This window comes from Mya arenaria, chromosome 13 (genome assembly GCF_026914265.1).
Source record: "Mya arenaria isolate MELC-2E11 chromosome 13, ASM2691426v1".
In the NCBI taxonomy this organism is placed as follows: Eukaryota; Metazoa; Mollusca; class Bivalvia; order Myida; family Myidae; genus Mya; species Mya arenaria.
This window is the reverse complement of record NC_069134.1, coordinates 45579780-45605101: the sequence shown is the minus strand read 5'-3', so window position 1 is coordinate 45605101 and position 25322 is coordinate 45579780.

The window sequence follows — 25322 nt, the reverse complement described above, 5'->3', positions numbered from 1 at the left end:
ATTTTTAGACGCATACATTGTTGCTATTTTTGCTTCGACTGATGTTAAAGCAATAACACTAAATAGTAAATACGGATTGGTAATTTTGTAGAGGAACGTGTTCGAAGTAACATTCAATTTCATTTCCGCATAATCGCCGCCATATTGTATGACTTTAAAAACTATGTAGATATCTTCATCGTTGAAATCAAACATTAGTCTAAGTCTTCTGACGTACGTGGGCGCTCCGGCATCATATGATAATCCACTATATGCACACGATGTACAAACAAAATTGAGGTTTTTGGCACTCCAAGACTTAAGGTCTTGCTCGGACAATTCAGAACATTTAGCATGAACCCAATCTCTACAGTTAGAACAATGTATGCATTGATCACTACTACAGTCAACAGCACATATAGCACAAGGAAACTCATCCATCATGATTTCAGAGTGTAAAGTTCTATTAATTTGGACTTCTTTAATACTTACAGCAATAACTTGCCTTTTTTTCTCGCGATTGTTAATTATGAATGTTCAAATGAAGCCGTCAATTTGTGTGAAAATCACCCGCAATTATAAATATACACGTACTGCGGTCCTTTAATGCGAAATTATTATGGTATTTACTCAACACGTGTCACAGAGACGAAAAGGGTTTACCCAAATTAACACACTTCCAATTATACCAAACTGTCCCCCAAAAAACGTGCCGCTACTTTGTGGTGTGTTATATACCGGGTGATAATTATGTTGTTTTAAACATCGCCTGATTTTGTGTATTTGGTGTGATCTGGTTAATATTGTCCATAAGTAAGCTAATTTATCTGAAAACGAGAACTTCGCTGTTTATAAACTTCTTTTTTCAATTTTCATATAAAACAATTAATATTATAATTTGAAAGCCCTAAACTATACTGTAGATCTAAGTTAGTTTAAAAGAAAATGATTTTAGCGACATTTTCGACCTATTTCAAAGGCAATGTTTCAAATATATTCCAAAATACTTTCAAATGCTGTTTATTGATCTAACATTTCCATAAGAATATAAATGCTATTATTTGAATCCAAATTCATAATTATTTTCATAATACGACAACTAATAAGTTAATTTTACCTGCGTTAAATCGTCTTTCGGTTGGCGAAGGGAGACAACTATTTCACTGACATATTGTCTTTATTCAATTGACCAATAAGAGACATTTTCATTAACTTTTTCATTTTTATGAGTGTATTTTTTTGAGTGTGTTTTATTTATATGAATATTATGAGATCATCATAAATTGGAATAATTGTTTATTTTGGAAGCTTTTATCTGTCTTTCGGTTGGCGAGTCGGCACGCGGAATCTGATCTCGAACACTGAAATTTCAATTGCCTATTACATCATTATATTTTAATATTTTTCTCTCAAATTTGGTTTGGTAATGTATTTGTATAATATTAATATAAAAACAATAAAATAAATGCATTAGAAGGCGTCTTTCGGTAACTTTCATGTGTATTTCGGTAATTTTATCCGTCTTTCGGTAAATAAGCGTATTTCGGTAAGTCCAGTATCCGACCCTACAGTACAGAATAACAATAGGCATAACGTTGACACACTGTGTTAGGTATTATCGGAATTATAAACTCAAACAAATACAACAGTTGGCGGCCCTGGGTTATGGCATGGCCATAAGTGGGAAAGGGGAAGTGGGGGTCTAGCTAATAGCGTTACCACCGCCTATGAACACATATAGACATAAGTGTTAATTTTAACTATATCAAACAGAGATCCAAATATCTCTCAATCAGTTCGTTTAAATGATTGATAGAGTTAGGAGTCATCTGCATAAAAATGGTGGTTTAGACGATGGTTTTTACAGATGGACCCGACCGGCTTAGTGTACATCGTGTAGAATTTTGGGCCCAGTACCGATCCTTGAGGAACACTGAATTTCATAAGGACCGGTTCAGAGGGTTTGCCATCGATGCATACCGTTTGGTAGCGGTTTGTTAGGTATGATGCGACCCATTGACGAGGTTTATCTGCAAATCCAAAGTCAGATTCGAGTCTGAAGAAGGGTGTTATGGTCCATTATGGGTGTCAAATGCAGCCGACAGGTCCAGCATCACGAGTACTGTAACATTACCTGTGTCTAGTGATTCGAGAATGTCGTTTTGAACTTTTACCAATGCCGTTTCCTGACGCCCCACATTCACGTTACTAGTTCTGTTGCTACGCAAGTGATGTGTATTAATATATTCATGTTCAATATGTCGTGTCAGGCGAATAGTCGCATTTTTGAAATACCGCTCTCTAAAAAGGTTTGTTAAACATCTTCCATGCGAATCATCTCTTCACTCGCAATTCAACGGTCATGAGCAAGGCATCACAGCAAACGCTCTTCTCACACTACACTGAAAAAAGTTGCACTTACGAGCACACCGGACGGTGACTGTTTCTTCAATTCCATTCCTACACTTCTGTCCGGCGACGAATCGCGAAGTATAGAGATGCGCTATCGCTGTGTACTAGAGCTCGTCAGCAACAAGTCAGCCATTCAGTTACACCCACAGTACAAGAAACTGCATCTCATCTCCTACGACATCGATGAAGAATGCATCAGTAGCACGAACCAAGGCAACTCATCATCAATGGCAAGATTCATTGCAACAACTAGCGTTCTGAATCTGCAAATCGATGTCATATATCCAGCAGTAAGCGGGTCTAAGAATTACTATTTCCAAGTAATGAACACAACATTACGCCCACCATTTGCTGACACCCACAAAGGCAGATTAACACTGATGTGGTCATCGCTGCGGCTTCCAGAAATCCCAGCAAAATGGGAAGCAAACCACATAGTTCCTCCGGTATCAAATGTACAGCGCGGCCCCATCATTGACATTCCAGAGGATTCTTTAACCTTTCAACAAACACCGAAGACTCCAAAGACTCAGAAGATCACTTTCGCCGCGAAGAACAAATATCATGTACGCAGCAACGAGGACGAATATGTTGAATCCGATCCGACATTGACCTGTCAGATGCGTCCGAGCTAGAACCGTCGCCATGCGCTCGTTTAGAAATTCATGACCAGTGTGATAACTCTGTCGGCAGTGACCTGTCGTATGTCTCCGAACAGGCTCCGGTGCCTTGTACACTGACTTCTCCTTCAGAACTTAATGAACATGAACCAATGGCTGCTCCATTGACATATCAGGAAGTAGAGGACGGCACAATGTTATTAAATGATATAACCAATGAATCTTATTCCAGCAACACAGAATCCAACATATTTTAACCCGGACCTCTTAATAAATTCCTTGAACTGGACAAGGTCATTGAAATTTTCAAAGGACCGTATGTGATGTTAAATGAAATCCCCGGGATGTACTACATTGTCAATAATGAGGAAAACAACGAGAGACGATCAAATGGCTTACCATCAGAACATTGGGACGACTGTGGAGCATGGAAGAACGCTACTTCTCCAGTCACATACTTCCTGGATAGAACTGGAAAGCGGTATCTGATAATCAAGCGGGGTGGTGAGTATTGTACTGCAAATACAATTCAAGGCAAGAGACAGTTCATACCATTGAAACCTCAGCCCTCCAACAGTGATATTATATCAGTGCACCGACTGTATCAAACATTAAAATCCTTTCAAAGCACCAACAATCAATTTAGGAGAAGAATAACTTGGTTTGAAAAAGCGGAGCATCTGATGTCAGAAATCAACAACGGCATTGCTCTGGTCGAGTGCATTGGAATATTCCCAGAAAGGCACGTCCATGGAGAAGTAAAAAACAATGAAAATGATGATGATTTCAACAAACAACGGAACGAAAAGCAATTAAGGAACATCAAGTACAATTTCGATAAATCGAAGAAGGATGTATCAGAAACAGGAAACTTAGCAGACCAAATAATCAACGTCGAAGAAATGACAAAAACTGGCGATTTCGTGCAGAGCGTAAAGCACATGAACGGACTTAAACAACCAACAATTACCCTCTTCACTGATCAACAAATAACTGGCATTGAACGTTTTTGCTGTAAAGGCGGGGCAGTCCTCGGCATGGACAAGACTTACAACTTGGGAGATTTCCATGTCACACCAACTGTTTACAAAGACTTATCAGTTGTCAAGCGCACCACCGTGACAAGAACATCCGATCTGCTTTGGCCCGACATATATCCACACCAGCTCAACAGCCAAAACATACAGTTTATTTTTACATGATATAGCTGATAATCTCACAGAACATGAAATTGAAAATCTGACGATAGGAACAGATGAAGAACTGGCAATGAAACATGGAATTATAGACGCTGTCAGTTTCCCGGCGCGACGCATGTGTTATGCACAAGACATCTAAAACAAAACCTTAACAAATACATGGAAGATCAGGTAGGATATCCGCTAAAATGCAGAATGGACATTTTTGAAAAAAAATATGCGGAACATCAGGACTCACCACTGAGCAGACAGACGAGGACACCCACGAGTACAGATTAGCTGAAATTAAAAAGGCAATAGCAGAACATGATGCTCAGGCTGGGGAAAAGAAGCTGTTGCCCTACTCTACAGATAAAATGTACCCCTTGCTGAAACAATACAGCGAGGGAAAATCATTAGAAATTGGACAAACAACAATGCTGAAAGTGCTAATCACGTCCTTAAGACTGCCACTTCATGGCAAATTACTGAACTAGCCGTATTTATTCGCAAGTTAAATGATATTGTTGTAAATGCACACGAAAAAAGATGTCGCGCAATACGTAACATGGGGAATTATTCGCTTTCTTCTAAATTTCGGCACCACATGACTGACATTGATATGTGGGGAACAATGTCTCAAGAACAAAAGAATAAACGCTTGAAAAAACATCCTGATAAATGATAATGGAAGAGACAACCCAAACGTAATTATATCACGGGATGGAAGCAGAACAGCAATCAAACACCTACAGCTGAAAAAAAAACCATCAAGTGAAAAGGAAAAGAGTTGAACGATCAAGAACACCATCGAAAACCCCGTCAAAACGCAAACTTGTTCTAGAAACAACAAAGATGTGAACCACTTGCTAATATTGAAAGCAAATGATTTTGTGACACAGTGTAAGTTGTTTTATTATTGTACTTCCATATTCGATTTCGTTATTACAGCATTATAATGTAAGGTATTTGTAATTTTGTATTGTATTTCTTTTGTTTGTATTGTAATGTTTGTTATTTCTTTGTATTGTGTTAAATGATATTGTATTGTGGACCATGAAGAGAGCGCCTCCACGTGGTATGGTGTGTATGCACGAACATGGTTATACAAATACATTTATGTCAACCATAACATTCTTTATATTGAAACAAAAACCATTTTCATGTAACAAAACGCTCTCTTATTTCTTTTTTTGGTTTTGTCAGGTCTGCATTGTAAAAACTTAAATATACATGTAATAAAAGTGGCGTTTCTAGCTATCAATTTTAAAGCACATGTATGTTATTTCATCTGACTTTTTCACAAAAATCCCGACTCTTAGCGGCTTTTCGCAAAAAAAAAACGTATTTGGCGATTTCCCCTTCTAGCGACTTGTCAAGAAAATGCCAGCCTTTTCTTTATTTTTTTCACGGTAACACTGATTTTTTTAAACATGCACTTCTATTACCAAATTTAAAATAACACGTATGACACTTCATATCTGGCTTTTCACGGCTTTTCGCGAAAGGCCCAGTTTTTGCGGCTTTTCAAGAAAAAGCATTCGAATAACTTCAATTTTGTCACGTTACCTTTAAAACACATTTACATTGAAAAAAACAGTCATTTTATAAAACTAATACTTCTGGTAATCAACTTGAGAAGTATGATATTTCATACCTGACTTTTTGCTGCTTTTTCGCGAAAAGCACGGCTTTTTGCGGCTTTTCGCACTTTAGTCATAAACTGCTGACCGGGTGTGTATAAAAATCCGGCCCTAAAACGCCTGTACAGCGGCATAGATGAGAAAAACACGGCCCTGCTGTGGGGTCTTACTTATTCAATTCTAAACCTATTTATATAAATTGTGGTATCGTTGTAAAGAAAAAACAACCAGCTTTCAGAAAAAAAAAAGGTTTTTAATTTCTTATGTGATAAATTATGCGAATATTGTCTTAAAACCATCGTTGAAAATCGCGTAATATCGCGCAGGTGTTATATGAAAAACACTGGAACTAGGATTTCGTACCCTGACCATTTCGTACCCTCCGATTTTTGGTTGTTTCGTAGCTTTTGGATAGTGTTTTTGTACCCTATATTTTATTTATATTTGAAGTTGTTTTTTTCATATGACAAACAGTTATAGAATGACTTAGATATACTGAATTAGTATTCATATACTGTATATGAATTTTCGTTAGTAAATTATTTAATGAGGTGCCAAAAACACGTCCCTAGAAAGGTGGTTCTTTGTTCTTTACAACGATACCACAATTTATTGAATTGGTAAAGAATTTAAAAAGTTAGACCGTGTTTTTCTTACCTATGCTTCTGTAGAGGCGTTATAGGGCCGGATTTTATACTCTCCCCTGCTGACCAGTCCGCCGACGATATAGAATTAGCAGAATATTGCTGACGACATATGTGAAGAAGGGTTTGCCATGAAAAGGGTGACGGACGAAGTGGACCATTAACCAAGTAGTCTAATGACAATATGCATGTAGTTATACCAACATATCGCATGCAATTTAAAAGGGCATTGACACAACAATTCATGACACCTAGTTAAAACGGATTGTTTCATAGTGAAAAGGGAATTTGACCAACAAAAAAAACTTTACCGTGAAATCCGTAAGTTCGGAATTCGAATTACACACCTTGTTTCTTTTTTATTTATCAAAGGCATAACATTTCTCCCACCTCAGATAAGTAGATCCAATAGATATTCTTGTCTTGCACACGGGCGACGATAAAATGCCCGTATGGAACTCCTTTTTAATGGTCACCACATTGTAATTACCTTTCTTGTTGCAGACTGTCGTCAGTAGCATCAAGGAAATCTTGTCTTATGGTAATATTTAGAACGCTAATTAATTATTTCTCGCTTCAAATGCCACCATAAAACAGTTTTCACACACCATTCAAGAAATAATGCTTCATTCTCCTAAGAACTATTTAAAAAGACCGATTTGACTATTGTTCTATTATGAAACAGACTATAGATCTATTAATACTTGTACCCTTGCTTAACCACTGGACTTCACTTGTAGAATAAACTTAGTAGCAGACTCACGTCTTGTGTTTGTCTTTTTCCGGGTAGTATGCCTACGCCCTTGAATAGGTCACTGTATTATGACATGATGTATACTTTGTTAACTGGCTGGCCATGCTCTCGGTCAATTGCGTAAGTCAGTTGTATTAATCCTAGGTCTACAGATGTCTGTAGTCCAATTAACGGCGGTGCATCACTGCTTACAATATAGAACGTTGTGTTAACGGTTTCCGAACGATATTTGCACGCGAGTGTGATTTTACCGTCGACTTGTATTTTGTTACCACAGTAAGACGTTAGGTTTGATTCGGGGGCCTCTAATGTCGATCTGACATTGAGCTTTTCAAAGTGGCGTTTTGACAAAGTATTTACGCTGCTTCCTGTAACAGTTTTGAAACAAACGTTTTGAAAATGAGGACCAATGCCTAAATTTACAAATGCGCGATCTGGGGCGGACGATTGTGTGTGACTTACCGTATCTAAAAAGTAATTGTCCATCCACGAATCCTCCTCCTCTGAATTGTCATGCACACTCATTTGCGACACGCTATTTGTCACTTGGTGTACATCTTTCTTCGACCGTTATACAATTGTCCAGTGATTGTATTTTTTGCACAGTAAGCATTGTTTCCCATATTATGGACACTTCCTTCTGTCTGATTGGTTGTGTATTGTCCCACATTTTCCACAAGTCGGTTCTTTCCTCCTATTCTGCGGCGGATTTTGCGGTCTGGGCAATTGAGGTCTACGTCCATGTCCACGTCCACGACCTCGGCTGTTGACGAAGTTGACATCTTGGGGTGATCTTTCATTAAGAATATTCATCTGTTGTTTACAATATTCAAAATTTTGAGATAGTTGAATGGCCCTTTCTAAGGTGAGTGTTTCGCCCTCATTAGTTTCTCTCTTAGTTTTTGATTACTAATACCAAATACAATTATATCTCTGATCATTTCGTCCACAGTATTTTATTGATATTTGCATTCCGTTATTTTGAATTTTAGTCTGGTGACGAATTGTTCAATGCTGTCCTCTCCTTGCCTTTCGTTGTTAAATTGGAATCTGGCGAATACTGGGTTTAGTTTCAGCTGAACATGTTTCTTAAATTTGGTGAAGTATGTTTCAAGTTTTTTTCTGTTCTTCATTTGTTAATGTCCATGATTGTGAAACATCTTGTGCTTTTTCTCCGACCCAAATAAGTAAGAATGCTACTTTTTCTTCTTCGGTCTAGTCTTTTAAAGGTCCTGCAAATATCAGTTTAATGTGCCTTTCAAATTTTTCCCACATGGTCGGTGTGGCGAAGTTTAATTGAGTTATTGCCCCCTGAGATTTAATTGCCACATTGGTTTGGTTTTGAATGTTCTCACAAGAAACAACACAATTTAATTTTTACAGTTTTTAATTTGTTTTAAATTTAATATGGTTTTCTTAAATGGTTTTCCATAATAATACACAATAAATCTTTATCACTGACGTTTTTAATAATCCATTGTCCAAAATGAAAAACTTTTTTCTTAGCACTCAAAAACTGTTCCTTATTTACCTTTCTATCCCGCCACTCGGGCACGAAACGCCCGAGAAAAACGTGCACAATCCGAAAGGATTATATCCGTCGGATATGATCCGGCGAAATACTCGCGAAAGTCGCGACACTCCCGCCGACAATTTAATACATATGTATTAATATCAAGAACTGCATCTGTTTATATGAACATTGACACATCAAATACATATTAACAACATTACAAACAATATAGATATTATATGCTTACTGAGAACATAACAAACAATGACGTTTAAATTCTAAGCTTATACTGTTTCATAATGCTACCTAGCAATACATAATTTTTAATGTTTCAATTGTTTTAAACACTTTCTGATTGCTACCTGGCAATTTCATTTTCATATTAAATTTCACAATTAAGCATCGAGCACATAATGGTCGGTAGTGACCTCACTTTTCTCAACGACCTGTACTCCATTCCTTGTTGAAACAATCTGTCTAAATTCAATAATCCAGACTTTTGCTTTTCTTTTACATTTATTTAAAGGCACTAGTGCACTAAACTCTTCGTCATCACAGATCCATACTACCTCTGGCGAATAACACTCTTTCACGGTCTTAGCACTTTCATCATCATTATTAGCTGATCCTGAATTATCCTGGGACACACTTTCGACATCATGAACACTATTCACATCATTTGAAGATACACTGTCGACAACATTACTTCCGGTGTTCGTACCGGAAGAAGACTCACTTTCTGACGACTCACTAGTGTCCATACCGGAAGTGACGGCGCTGGAATCATTATTGGCAACATTACTGTCAGTGTCCTCACCAACAGAAGATTCGTCAGATGAACCATGACTTCCGGATTTTGTACCGGAAGATGAATCACTATCCGACGACTCTCTTTTGTCCATACCGGAAGTCACGGCGCTTGAAGCAACACCACTTCTAGAAGCCTTTACAGTGCTTTGGTTGCTAACGAATAATCCTGTATCAAACGAAGCTACAGCGTCGTCAAATTCTGTAGATGTACAATTGTTATTATTGATATCATTTATCAATTCAAATACAGAATCGTCATCACTGACATCAGAATAATATTTGTTTTGTTTTGTCCCTCACCTTGACGCGTTAACACACATGTTTACAGCTTCCGTCTTAGGTATCCCATGTTTTAACACCATATGTTGATACAAATAACTCCTCCTTATGAATTTTGAACTTCACGTCGTGTTTAAACATTCCCAATGATCAGCACCTAGATGCTTCTCTCGAATGTGCCTTCTTAAATTTGATTTATACTTATAAGAGCGATTACAACTGTCACAGACAAACATTTTGGCTGAAATGACTTTTCAATATTACCATATGCACATTATAATCGAGTTCCTCGTGCACAATTATTGAGTCCGGCGGATCAATTGTAATACAATTACCGTATATATACACCCACTGTAACTTTTGATCTGCTAGGCTGGTTATTCAATTTAATATGACTCTTAATTGATTATAGTACGCCATGCCTACTTTTAAGCGAATATAATCACATTAAATTCAACAGTCAATGTCACTTTACTCTGCGAGTTGCGCTTTGATCTTTTTCTTAGCGCACTCTGCAGCCTTCCTTACCGGGCGATTTGGTTGCATATCTAAATCCTTAATATTTTTATTCATAGAACTGTCATTAGTTTGCGTATTTTGATCGGAAACCTCAAGGGGGTATAATAAGTTAAGTGCACGTCCAACAACTCTACCTGATGGCAACTGAAGTTTTGCCGATCATATGTATATTTCCTTCCGAGCTTTTCACTAAAGATTTCACTTTTCCAAATCACGTGGTAAAACATCCTTGACCAGGACAACATCATTTATGTTTGGAGACTTTTGAGACTGAATGCTTTTGCCTTTTAATTTATATTGAGTTCGCTCCCTAAGACTTAATAAATAATCATCCCGCCAAAGTTTCCAAAACGCGCACAACAGTTTTTGTCCCTTTTTCCAAATATTTAAAAGATCGTTAGCACTTTTATTTTTGGGACTGTAGTCACTGTCTTCATTGTACTCTATGTTTGGAACACTAAAATTCATGTTTGGTGAAATAAAGTGAGATGGTGTTATCGTGATGCTTGAGTTAATGTCTTCACCAACGTATACTAACGGACGAGAGTTTATAACGGCTTCTATCTCCTTCAATAACGTTTGCAATTGTACGCTAGTCAACAATTTGCGTCCGAGTGTTCGTTTTACTAATCCACCAAGTCGCTCATAAAAACCGCCCATCCATCAACTATGAACGACCAACGAATACCTTTATTTGACATATAGCTTTGCACATCCTCCGATTTCAACACTCCTTTTAACACGTTCTCTAAAGTCTTGTTTGCTGATTTGAACTGGAGCGCGTTGTCACTTATTATGTTTGTCGGTACGCCTTTGTGAAATAAACCGCCTAAATGCCATTAAAAACTCCTCTGTTGTCATATTCTACACCAATTCGAGATGTACCGCTCTCGTAACTAGACATGTGAACAGACAAATCCATACTTTTTGCGAACCACTGTTTGTTTTTATGAACAAAGGACCGAAGTAGTCTAACCCTGTTTGAGAAAATGGTGGGTGTTCATTAACACGTGACTTCGGTAGGGGTGGCATTTCTGGCATTTTGTAGGGACCACCCTCTATTCGTCGACATACGTAACACTTGTTTAGAACATATCTCACACTTGCTCGTCCTTGTGGTATCCAAAATCTTTGTCGAACTTTACTAAGTGTTTGTGATATATCACTGTGTAACAGATCTTTGTGCGACCGTTCAATCAGAAGCTCCGTGAATCTGTCCTTTTTAGGTATCAACACTGGATATCTCGAGCCGAAGCTGATAATTGAATTCTCCAATCGTCCTTTGCAACGAAGGAGGCCAATCTCGTCTAAATATAAACCAAGTTGACGTTGTATGTTACTTGGTTTTTTGTTTGCAATGTCACTTATGACGTCACCAAAGTGTTTTCTTTGGGTATATTTCAACCACAATAACTCTGCTTCGTTCAAGTCACAACTATTTAATCCGTCGAGCTCTGATTTCCTCGTCTTCTTACGAAGTATTTTGACAAAACGAAGAACGTACGCTGTCACACGTATCAGTTTAGTTGCGGATGAAAATCGTTCTATATCTATGACATGTGACACGCACGGTTTTTCACAATCAAACTTCTTCTTTGGACAACTCACTAACTCCATTTCACTCTTTTGTTCGTTCTCAGTTTCACTTTCTTAATCATTCTTTTTGTCACTTTCTTGTTCATTGTTTTTGTTTGCTTCACTTACTACTTCACTTAATCTTTGTTTATTTCGATGCACCGATGGGCCTTTTAACCATTGTGGACCATGCCATCACAAATTATTTGCTCTCAATTTTTCTACACTTATCCCACGGGTTGTAATATCAGCTGGGTTTTAATTGGTTGGTACGTACTGAAACGTAATATCTTCATGTAGTTGTATTTCGGCCACTCTATTTCTGACGAATACTGACTTTTCCGTCTTAGCCTAAATCCATTGTAAAACACACTTTGCATCTGTATATAGACACTCATTGTCAATATTCATTCTAAGTTGTTCCTTCACAAATTGCACACACCTTACACCAACTACAACCGCCATAAGTTCAAGTTTTGGAATTGTTAATTCCTTTATTGGAGCCAATCTTGTTTTTGCAAACACTAATTCTACCTTTGAATCACCTTTGGTTTCTTGCTGTAGGTAAATCACACAAAAGTATGCCTTCGCAGAGGCATCACAAAAACACACAATGCTAGTTTCAATCACACTATCTTTGGCAATTAATGTCACACATCTTGGAATCTAGAACTCACATATCTTTCTCAAGTTTGCCTTTATATCATCCCACAAACATTTGTCTTCATCGTCGAGCTCACTGTCCCATTTAACTTGCTTTTCCACAAACTTTGCATAAGCAATTTACATTGTAGCACAACTGGTGAATAAAGTCCTAGGGGGTCAAACACTGACGCCACTGACTTTAAAACAGTACGTTTTGTTTCGGTCTGTACACCTTTTTCAAGCACTCTAGATGACTTTAATGACTTTAATCCAAAAGTGTCACTGCTTGTATCCCAGATGTGTCCAAGAACCTTCATTAAACCTTAGTAGCTCGATCGGATTCCCGAATCACAGTGTTCACTTCAACACTATTAGATATCCATTCCCTTATGTTCATTGAGGCTTCATTGAACATTTGCTTTGTACCGCTGTAAAGCTCAATTGCTTCTGTGATGTTTCTTGCTCCTGTTACTAGATTGTCTACGTATATATCACTCTTAATTTTCTCAGACAATTCGCACTCGTACGAGTCCAAACGAGATTCTATGGTAGCACCTAGAAGGAACGGACTCGATATAACTCCGAAAGGGACACGACAGAAGCGATATTCTTCGATCGTATCTTTGTTAACCACAGGCTTGTCACAATCTTTAATCCATAAAAAACGCGTCACATCACGATCACTTGGTTGCAATCCTATTTGGAGAAACGCCTTTTCTATGTCGGCGACAACTGCAATGTTGTGAACACGAAACCGTAACAACATTCCGCACAGGTCATGAGGCATGACAGGTCCCCTATAAGGGACTCGTTCAAACTCTTGTCACAGGATCAAGATGTTGCCGACGCATCGTAGACCACTCTCAACTTCGTGGTTGTTTTCAACGGAGTAATCACTGCGTGATGTGGTAAGTAATGTATCATTTTACCAGTCCTTGCGTTGACCTTTTCGATGATTCCTTTGGTCAGTTGGTCCTGTATCACACTGTCGTACTTTATCATTAACTCCGGTTTATCTTTCATTTGAGCAATTGTCGAACGCAGTCGTCCATAGCTAGTTGGCGATTTATTGGTAGATCTTGTGATTCGTCCTTCCAGGATTTAACTTGATAACGTCCATCAGAGAATTGAAGCGTATTTTTGAATGCTGACATTGCTTTTTCGTCACTAGAAAGCGTTGGACAATCATTGATTCCGATGGATTCGATTTTCCAGAAATCTTCTAAATCTGGCACTTTCGGTAAACAATCATCTGTGGAAGCGAATGCGGTGATTTCATTAAACTTTGTACCATACGTCATAATTAACATGTTGACGTCATTTCTGTAATGGACACCTTCCTGTGTACGTCCGGTAAGTATCAAACCAAATTTGGAACTAAGTAAATATAATCCTGGTTGAACTTCAAGTTTTTGACTAAGCACAATGTCCAAGTAGTAATCATTACCGATGAGTAGATCAATTTGGCACAATTCACTATCTTCGGCAATGTCATCTGCCAAATCCACTGATTTCAACAAATGATTGGCATTTTCGGATAGCCCTTTCATGGGTTGCCTTTGAATATTTGCACTGATCACAGGCACAATATTCACCGATATTGTCATATAATCACCCGTTTTTAACTTAAGTTCCATTTAAGATATCTTTGTTTTCAAAACTTTGGATTTATCACTACCAAACGTCATAACATTGATTTCCTCTTTTCCTTCTTGTTTTAGGTTTAATTTTCGAGCTAAAGCATCCGAAACATATGACCTCTGAGAACCAGGGTCTAAGAGCATTCTCACGACTCTGTGTCTGTCACTTTTTGCACCTTTAACTTCCGTTTTCGCCGTTTTATTAGTACCATTTCTCCTGAAGAGACAAGAACGTTTTCCTCTGGAATATCACCTTTTTGTGTCATTGGCAACTCTTCCGTTAAATGAACACAAGATTCAGAACTCTTGAAGCGCTTTGGACATAGACTTCTATGGTGGCTGTTTCTCTCCCCACAATAGACACACACTTTGTTCTTCTTACACTCTGCTGTTTTATGTCCAACCTTTAAGCATCTAAAACAACTCTCCTTAAGTACTTGTTTACGCGCACTGAGTGTCCGGTACTGGAGACACTCGTCACTCCAGTGATGTTTTGCGCAGTATCTACACATTTCCGAGTAATCTTTACTTGGTTTTGATTGCTGCGGCGTTAGTTTCTTTGTATTTGCAACCAAAGCCTCAGCCGAATTTATTGCTTGATAACCATAGTTTGATTTATTTGGTATTTGATCATTCTTCGAACCACGATACAGCGATTTATTTTGTGGTATCTTTGGTTTTGTATCAAACTGCCGTTTGTCTGACTTTTCTCGTGCAGCTATATATTCCCTCAGTCTATTCCTTAATGTAGTTATTGTCCATTTTCTTTCAGCACCATTTAACATTTTTAATTGAAGAAGCACATTTTCAGGAAGTTTTGCTCGTATCATCGATATGAATACGTCCTGATTTATGTTCTGTTCTAGAACCTCAAGGCTCCTTAGATGACGCTCAACATTATCCAAGAAATTCTTTAAACTGGGAACATTGTCATTTGCACTGTGTAAATTTATCAATTTATTGTAATGTAAGTCAATCACTTGTTGAGTCTTACCGAATCCCTCTTTCAGTACTTCAATCGCTACCTCATAGTTCTCGTTTGATAACGCTAATCCGGCTATAGCACCTCGCGCTTCACCATATAGCTTGCTTTTGAGATAATTAGATTTATCCACTTTTGATAATTGATCATTCTTATGCACTGCACATTCGTACGAATCCCAAAATTCTATCCAACGTAATCTATCACCACCGAAGGAAATCATCTCAAGTTTTGGGAGTCTAACTGAAGTTGACGCTTTCCTTTGGGACTCTCTTTGTTCTTTTTTTGTAGTTCAAGAAACTCTTGTTCTTGTTTAACTTAAGCATGAGCAATATTTTGAAGTTCATGCTGTAACTGTACAAACGGACTTAATTCATCATTTTCTTTCTTAATATCCACATCCTGTTCTTTCTTAGAAATGAGTTTAGCCTTATACTCTTTCAAATCGAGTAAAGCCGATATGGCTTCATCACACAGGCTACAGTCCTCATCAATAATTGCACCCACTAACTCTGTTTCACATCAAGAGCACTTGCTAATTTTCCAGATTGAATTTCTAACTTTTCTGAATAGGTTTTTAGTTTCTCTAAACACTTACTTGTCTTCGAAAGCACATCATCTATGTTACTTGTATCTAAGTTACATTTTATTAACAAAACACTTTTGTCAATTTCGGTCTCTAAGGTATTTCTGTACCTCGTTCTAACTCCCTTTAAATACGAAATCCCAGCCATTTTGTTTAATTTATTTCCTTATTGCTTTATTCCTGATTCACTGACAAAATTATTAATGTCTAATTCGCTTAGCACTGATAATTCCAGCTGCATAACTTCATCACTACACAATTTTAATCCATATTATTTGCACTCAAATTACATTTTATTACTTATTATTCCACCTGCACACTTATTCATTATGTCCGGTTAATAGTCCCGGGTTCCGGCACCATCAATGTGGCGAAGTTTAATTGAGTTGTTGCCCCCTGAGATTTAATTGCCACATTGGTTTGGTTTTGAATGTTCTCACAAGAAACAACACAATTTAATTTTTACAGTTTTTAATTTGTTTTAAATTTAATATGGTTTTCTTAAATGATTTTCCTAAATAATACACAATAAATCGTTTATCACTGACGTTTTTAATAATCCATTGTCCAAAATGAAAACTTCTTTCTTAGCACTCTAAAACCGTTCCTTATATACCTTTCTATCCCGCCACTCGGGCACGAAACGCCCGAGAAAAACGTGCACAATCCGAAAGGATTATATCCGTCGGATATGATCCGGCGGAATACTCGCGAAAGTCGCGACAGTCGGCAAGTTTGTACTGTCCCAATTCATCACAGGTAGAGATATTCCAGATAGAGCCATTTTGCTGATTAGTGTTAACTTATAAGAACTGTTATTTTATAATATCCATATTTGTTGACGTGAATTCAATAATTTCTGACACCATGTTGTATGTTTTGGTTGACAAGTATTCAATTTATAGTAGTGAAAGACAAACACAAGACGTGAGTCGGTAAATGATCATGAAGTACGAAAAAGAATGATAGAATCGAAACAAAGACAAAAGTCAAATTATGATAAGTCAGCACGATCGTTACCACCATTATGTGTAGATCAATCTGTCCGTGTAAAATTCGGAAAAATCTGGAAATTAGGGAAGATTGTGAAAGTTCACAGTGACCGATCGTATCAGGTTCAAATGCTTGATGGCAGCAGTTATCGAAGAATTCGGTCAGTATTACACAAAACGCGCGAAAACACGAATGACATTGAACCGTCCAAGCGCAAGTTTTGCAACATGAGCAAATACCTGTTACCCCTGTGTCTCCCCCAGAACAATCAAATGTTCCAGATAACAATATAGACCCGCCAGAAACTCTGGATATTCAACAAGGGCTGGACGATTAGTGCGTGACAACCGAAAATATGTAGGAAATGAATGGGTGAATTGAGAATGAACAATAACATCAGATAGTGAAGTCAAAATAAAAAGACAATGTTTTACTTAAAATTATATTTAGATATACCACTTTAATTAAAGGACATATATATATCAAATTACAAAGAAAGACACTCTATAAAACATCGTTGAATACTGTATATTGATAAAACATATTAATAATGATTTGATGGACATTATGTATATCATATATGTTGTTTTTTTTAAAAACAGGGAGATGTTCTTTTATGAAACAGACTATAGATCTATTAATACTTGTACCCTTGCTTAACCACTGGACTTCACTTGTAGAATAAACTTAGTAGCAGACTCACGTACTGTGTTTGTCTTTCACTGCTATAAATTGAATACTTGTCAACCAAAACATACAACAACTATTAACATTAACTCGACCACTGCGCGCATATCCATGACAACCACATGCTATCGCATATCCATACGCAATTATTTTCACTTAGCACAAAAGAGTTCCAGCAAAAAATACATTTTTACTTAATTTGGTTTAACTGAGGTTGGAGAAAAAGCATCTACCATAGCCGCTCGTGTAAGATAGGTTCATCCCGACCCTCGCGCAGGGTGTTTTGCGGAAACTTGGTAAACCTCGTTTCCGCAAAACACACCCTACGCTTACACTCTCGGCTATGGAAGATACTAATAATCTACAGATGTGTTGTTTATCTCAGTATATGAACACACAATTTTATTAATCCACACTTTACACACACACAATAAGCCAAATGCCGGTGCAGTACAGTACATCATCACTAAACATGTATAATAGGGTTATTAGTACTGCGTTTTGATCCGGGAGGTTGTATTCGACTCGAGTGGATTTTTGCAGAGCTTGCGCCTCGTGAAATCAAATCTACAAAAATCCACGAACAGAAAGCGCTGAAGAAAAAGTACAGCGCATCTGAAAGAGACACTGTACGTTAGTGTTGAAAACACTGGAGGAGGAACTATGTTTCGGTTCAACACAGAAACCTACGTAGTGTTCGTTTAAGGCTGCCGCTGAACAATTCTACAGCTCGACCAGAGCTTGAAAATGCAAGTTAATGACAAAAAGCAGCAAATTGTCGTGAATTGTCGTTAAATTTAAGGTCAACAATGATAAGGGACATTATACCGTAAATATGTCTCGTACGGCCTGTGCATGTCTTGTCAACGGAAATAAAGTCGAATGGTTCCACGAAGATCATTTGCCGGAATCGAAAATAATTTAGCTGAAAGGGGCGTAACTGTGCAAGACATTAATTTTGTCGTTAAAGGAGTTGCTGCACCGACCGAACCTTGTTTTTCAGCCTGAAGAAGAAACAGTGACTTTAATCGACTGCGACAGTGAAGTTCAAGTGAAGTTCAGTTAATAATACATACTGATACAGAATGCCGCGTAGAAAATTCTCAGACAATTCCAAGTACAAACAAAGTCGATGCCATAGATTTCCAACATCCCATCTCGGAAACCATTTCTTTACTAATGGGTCTACACGAATCTGTAAGTCGTTTAGAAACTAATCTGGAATGTCATATAACCCAGACAGAGGAAAGATTTGCTCAACTACGGGATGAAATGTTCAGCGTCAAAAGACAAAATAAAACAAACTGATTTTACTGACCGTCACCTGGAAGATGTAAAATCGAGTACCATGCAGTTGAAATCGTCTTGTGGAAAAATGAAAGAATCCAATGCTTAGAAATTGCAAACGATATCTGACGCAGTGAAACAACTAAATGAAACATTAAAATCGCAGAGTTAACCAGTTTCTACAAAAATAACATCACAGAAAACAGCTTCTGAAAACGACGTGAGACCGATGGAGCACACATCAAAAACAATGGTGATTGGCGATTCAATTCTCAAATGTATGAATGTTCGGCGTCTGCATCCAAAAGTTGAACTTGACGTAAATCCAGGCAAAAAGTTATCACACATTTGCACTAAGTTAAATGTTTCAAGCAAGGAAGAGTGGCATACTGTTATAATCTACGCCGGTGAAACATTAAATTCTGACCCCGTGGAAACAACTTACTCATTTCGCATGATAATTGAAATGTTGTAATACATCTTCCTCTTATACATCATTCATTGCTGTGATATTTCTATGATGCTTAAATCACCATGGGGGATCCATGTTTGCATCCATTGATTTTGCTGTATTGCAAGACGTTCGTGTTACATCAAGAGTTCTTATATTAATATAAAGAGTAATAATTTAATGAGCACATATATGAATTGTTAGGATAGTATACAAATGTATCTGGTAGGTTATTTTGCATAACAAATACGCGGTACTTTCTTTTTGGGAAACAAATTGCATTTTGTTATAATTAATAACATGTCTTACAGCCCGTGTCTTAATTACACTTCTATTAACGCACGCTTATTCTGATTCTGCATCACACAAAAACTGCATAAAAACTTCCTCGCCCAACATAAAAGGTGTTTAAACATAGAACAAGAGGGCCAAAATGGCCCTAGATCGTTCACCTGTAAAACGAGCTAAACTGTTGGGCAGGGATAAATTTGACACAAGGGTTAGGATTTGAAGAAAACTTTATAGAAGTCTTCTATAAGCAGACCTGTTAACCCCTTCCAAGACTTGTCAGTAGCCTTGCAGTGTATTATTATTAGTTTTTGAAATTGGGCTGAACATGTAGCCTCTAAATAGTTTACAAGGCTTTTCAATACAAGTGCCCTGTGACCAAGTTTTTGACCCCAAATGACCCATAATCAAACCTGACATAGAAATCATCAAAACAACCTTTCTGACAAATTTCCAGGATATTTTCCAGCTCTGTGACCTAGTTTTTTACCGAAGATGACCCATTTGCGAATTTGACCTAGAAATCAACGAAAAAACATTTCCAGGATATTTAGGCTAAACGGGTTACCTCTAGAGTGTTAACAAGGTTTTCCATATTTGGGCTCTGTGACCTAGTTTTTGACCCCAGATGACCCATATTCAAACCTGAGCTAGAAATCATCGAAACAACCTTTCTGACAAATTTCCAGGACATTTGGTCTGAAAATGTTAACTCTAGAGTGTTAACAAGGTTTTTCCATATTTGGGCTCTGTGACCTCGTTTTCTTGGCCCAAGATGACCAATATTCGAACTTGAGCTAGAAATCATCGAAACAACCTTTCTGACAAATTTCCAGGATATTTGGACTGAAAAAGTAGCCTCTAGAGTGTGAACAATATTTTTTTCTTAATTTTTGGGTCATATGACCTACTTTTTCATCCCAGATGACCAATACTCGAACTCGTCCAAGTAATTACTAGGACAAACATCATGACCAAGTTTCGTGACAATTGAGGCAAAAATGTGACTACTAGGGTGTTAACAAACTAAGTGTGAACGGACGACGGACATTCATCGATCCTAATAGCTCCCCCTCAGCCTACGGCTAAGGTGAGCTAAAAATCGGCCGTATAGTGCCCATGTAGGTGCACTAACCGTCGAAAATAAAAATACAAATTCAACAAGACAAATTTCGAAGCAAGACATCAAAGACGCGGCAGAATAGGCTTATGTGTGAATATATGTTTTCAGCATAATTCGAATAATAATAAACATGCATAAGTTTTAACACTTAATATACATTGTATATAAGAGATTGAAAAAAAGCGGGCATGACATGCGTCATATTGTCAGGAACACATTCAAGAGTAAACAATTGTTAACATTCCGAATAAACACGGACATAGCCGAACTATGACGGTTTAATCAACTTTCTAGATCGTAGTTACTCGGTCGTCTCGGGCATGCGTAAATTATTTAGACTGGTACCTTGCATTATCACCGATAAAATTATTGGTGTCGGGTCGATTCGGCCGAGATATCATTTCGGCCTGATCCTTTTCGTCCTACTTTCATTCATTAATGTTTGCTTTAAATCGTGTGAATTACGCTTTGAACCTTCATTTTATATCAGTTAAATTTAAAGTGTGTTAATTTCGTTATTGCGACTTATATCTGTTAGTAAAATCGTGTGAATTAAGCTTTGTACTTCCATTTTATATCACTTAATTTTAAAATAGTCAATTAATGTCGTGTTAAGGCACTTATATTTGTTATCAAATGCATAATTTAAACTATTATTCACAATATGCCCGTAAATTCTCACATGCTTATTTACTACCACAGCGTGTATATAAATCGTTTTCACAGAAAGTAAATTTCTAAAATAACGAACTCGTATGACCGGCGACCAGTCAATACAAAAACACAGAGACTATTTTTTTTTAATTTCCTGTTTTTAACATTAGGCTTATTCGTTTTATATGACATTTTGGAAGTTTTACATGCATCTAAACAGTTATTGACGACAAATTTTAAGTAAAGTTGAATAAGAGTTGATATCATTAACAAATCTTCTTTTTTTTCATACCCCGGTAACTAAAATTTATCCGTATACACTTCCCCATGGACAATTGCAAACATGTATCCCTAGAAACATAGCTAGAATAGGTACAAGAATGGTGCACTTTGACTAAAAACACAGTTACTAGTCACGTCATTTTCTATTTTCACTTTGTTAATAAGCAATCGTTCAGCTTATACATTTCAATACCTTTTTTGTTAATGCCTCTAGAAACATAGGTTAAAAAACTGATGGAAGCTTACACGAGTGGCCTCCGGGTAGGCGTATTTATAATGCGGGAAAAGTGATAAAACTTACCTACCAGGTGAAAAATATCCTCCCAAAAAACTTCGAACACCGCAATTTTATTCCACATCACACATTTCCCTCACTTTAAATTCGGAAACAAAAAACACTTTGTTTAAACAACTTTCATGTTGGGCGAGGAAGTTTAATGCAATTTTTGTGTAATGCAGAATCAGAATAAGCGTGTAAATAAGACACGGGCTGTGAGACAATTTATTATTTATAACAAAATGCAATTTGTTACCCAGTACGAACGTTTGTTATGCAAAATAGCCTACCAGATACACGTGTATACTATCTTAACAATTCATATATGCGCTCATAAAAGTATTACTCTCTATATCAATATAAGAACTCTTGATGTAGCACGGATGTCTTGCAACACAGCAGAAACATAATTTTATGCCGACATAAAATATTTTATGGATCTGCGGGTTGAACTGAATCACCTCTAGCTAATTATGCGGGTTGAACCGGTTACAACTTAAGCATGGCATATCAGGAAGTGTGTGCGTGGCTTATCAGCGGTCCAAGCCGTGACCAGTGTTCACGTGGTGTGTATCGGCCTATCGCTAGCCTCTCGCAATGTTATCAGTAATTAAAACTTTCCATAAATGCATTATTTTGTAAGAAGTTAAAGGTTGATCACTCAACATTTATGTTTTTTAAACATGTGTAAGTATTGATTTTGAATAAGAGTTCCACTTTAAAGTGAATTACGTTACATCTTAGTATGGCTTATATAATCCATGGCTATTTTTTAAGGTGGGTTTTCATATATTCATACATTTGGTTTAACCATACATTTGGTATGTGCATATTTTAAATATATTTCTATTTCAATTCCGTATCAAGCATTTCAATTCATTTTATGTTATCCACTCATTCTAGTACAAACAAAGGATGTTATATCAAATGGGCCTAAAATATATTATTACGCCAATAATAATAATAATAATAATAAAAATAATAATAATAATAATAATAATAATAATAATAATAATAATAATAATAATAATTATTCATAATATATTTTATAATTCATCAATTAAACACATCAATGCCAAACAATACATCAATTTGTACCTAAATGTTAACAAGAAATCTCATTAAAATTAATTAACTGAGCTAGTAGGATAGTCACACATGTATTAACACCTTACTCGACATATACATAGTGTATAAACTATCATGTATGAAATTATGCCCACAATTCTTACAACGGTTTTTCAATTGAAGATGTAAAAATAACTTCTTGCAGCAGGCTTTTAATGTCTTTTCCGTGTTATATTTACGTGTCTTTTCCGTGTTATATTTACGTATTCCTTCTGGTAAAAAGTTCCAAACTTTCCGGCTGTAGCGTGTGTTTCTTGTATTGTGAATTCAATGTGAGCAATGTTTTGTCGCGTAGAAGATCGTAATCCATAACTTGTATTGTAAGATATCTTAATAATGTCTCTTATATAACTCGGTGTAAGATTGTTAATAGATTTATATACCATAACAGCCGTTTGAAATTTGCAACGGTATTCAAATTGAAGCCATTCACATTTTTTTTTAAATAATTCATGTGATGGCGTTCAATAGGCTTAAAGATAATATTTGTTGCAGCTCTTTTTTAAAGCATGGTTATTCGTTTCATATGCATTTGCTTACTTTTCCTCCAAACACTACAACAATAGTCAAACATAGGAAATATATATGATTTATAAAACAATTGTCTCATTTGATCCGTTAAAAAGTAATTTAGTCTTTTTATAGGGCTATTTTTGCAGTTACTTTCTTGCCGACAAAGTAAATTTGCAGATTCCATGACAATGATGAATCAATAACAATTCCAAGCAATATCTTCGAAGTAACATTTTCAATACGTACTTCGTCTACGAATAACTTCAGTGCACATGCATTCCTTAACTTTGCATTTGAACCCAGCAACATGCAATTCGGTTTTAGTGGATGTATTGCCATATCTAAATTTATTTGCAACGTACGTTCAATTTCCTACGTATTTGAACTTTTTGCATATAATGTAGTATCATCAGCATATAAGTCAATAATTTTTTTTTTTATTTTAAAGGTAATGTCATTAATATATATATAAGAAAAAGAATAGGACCAAGAATGGATCCTTGAGCAACTTCAGACCTTATACATATTCGTGAAGATTGGGAATCCCCAACTTTTACAATTTGTTGTCTATCTTTCAAATAGGAAGTTATCAGTTGAACAGAATAATCACTGAGATTGTATAATTTCGATTTATGTATAAGTATTTGGTGATCAACTAGATCGAACGCCTTTCGTAAATCAAAAGAGCACCTACATAGTTTCCATTGTCAATTCCATTAATCCAATCATCAATTATCAACGCTGTGTGACAAGAATGATTTTCTCGAAACCCAGATTGAAATTCATGTAGGATATTCGTTTTTTTTAAATATGTTTTATTTGATTTGCCAAGTGCCGTTCAAACACCTGACAGTGTTGGAAGGATAGAAATTGGTTTATAATTATTTGGATCATTGCGATCAGAAGATTTATATACATGTATAGGTAAAACCCTTGCCTCGTTTAATGAGTCTAGGAATATTCCTAGCCGTAAAAAGCTTCTCAATATATAATTTTACCTCTAATGGGGTGATGTAAGATATATCAAAGTACTGACCCTTTAGCAAACTATTTAATTGAGTACCAAGTTTTGAAAAAATGTTTTCATCGAACACGGATTAATTGATACAATCGGATATGTCAGTAAAATGCTTATTGAACACGTCTAATTTTGTGTATCGCCAACAAAATTTATTCCGTTTGTATGAAGGTATTATGGTTATATTATTCTATTGTTGTTAATAGTGTCATTATTATCATTCAACTCTCTGAGGTTCTTCCATAATACCCTAGAATCTTTACAGTTTCAACAGCCCTCTTGCAATAATCTTTCTTTTTCTTTAAAGTCTATATTACGACTACTGTTTACGCTTTTTGAATCGATTTCTTTCTTGCATAGCCAAACTAATTTCGTCAGTAAACCAGGCTGGTTGTGTTTCACACTTTATTCGTTTTTAGACTGTCGGCTGCAAGGCGACAGTCTTTAGAGAGCGGTATTTCAGAAACGCGACTAGTCGCCTGACACGACATATTGAACATGAATATATTAATACACACCACCTGCGTAGCAACAGAACTACTTACGTGAATGTGGGGCGTCAAGTACCTGCTTATGTGTATTTAACGCGTTATTGCCTTTTTTATGACAAACATTGCGTGTTACTCTTAGTATAGTTGTACCGTTGCAATTTGGTGAGTTTTATTGAACAAAATAATGAAAAATAATGAAAGTATAGCATTTACATACGAAGTCATTTTACCCTACAATCAATAGTAAGCTACACCACATGTTTGCACCCCGTGTGACGTCACACATATCCCGGCATTCAAGACTGACCCGGCAAACAACTTATTTTATGAATGAAAGTTATTAAGAAATAA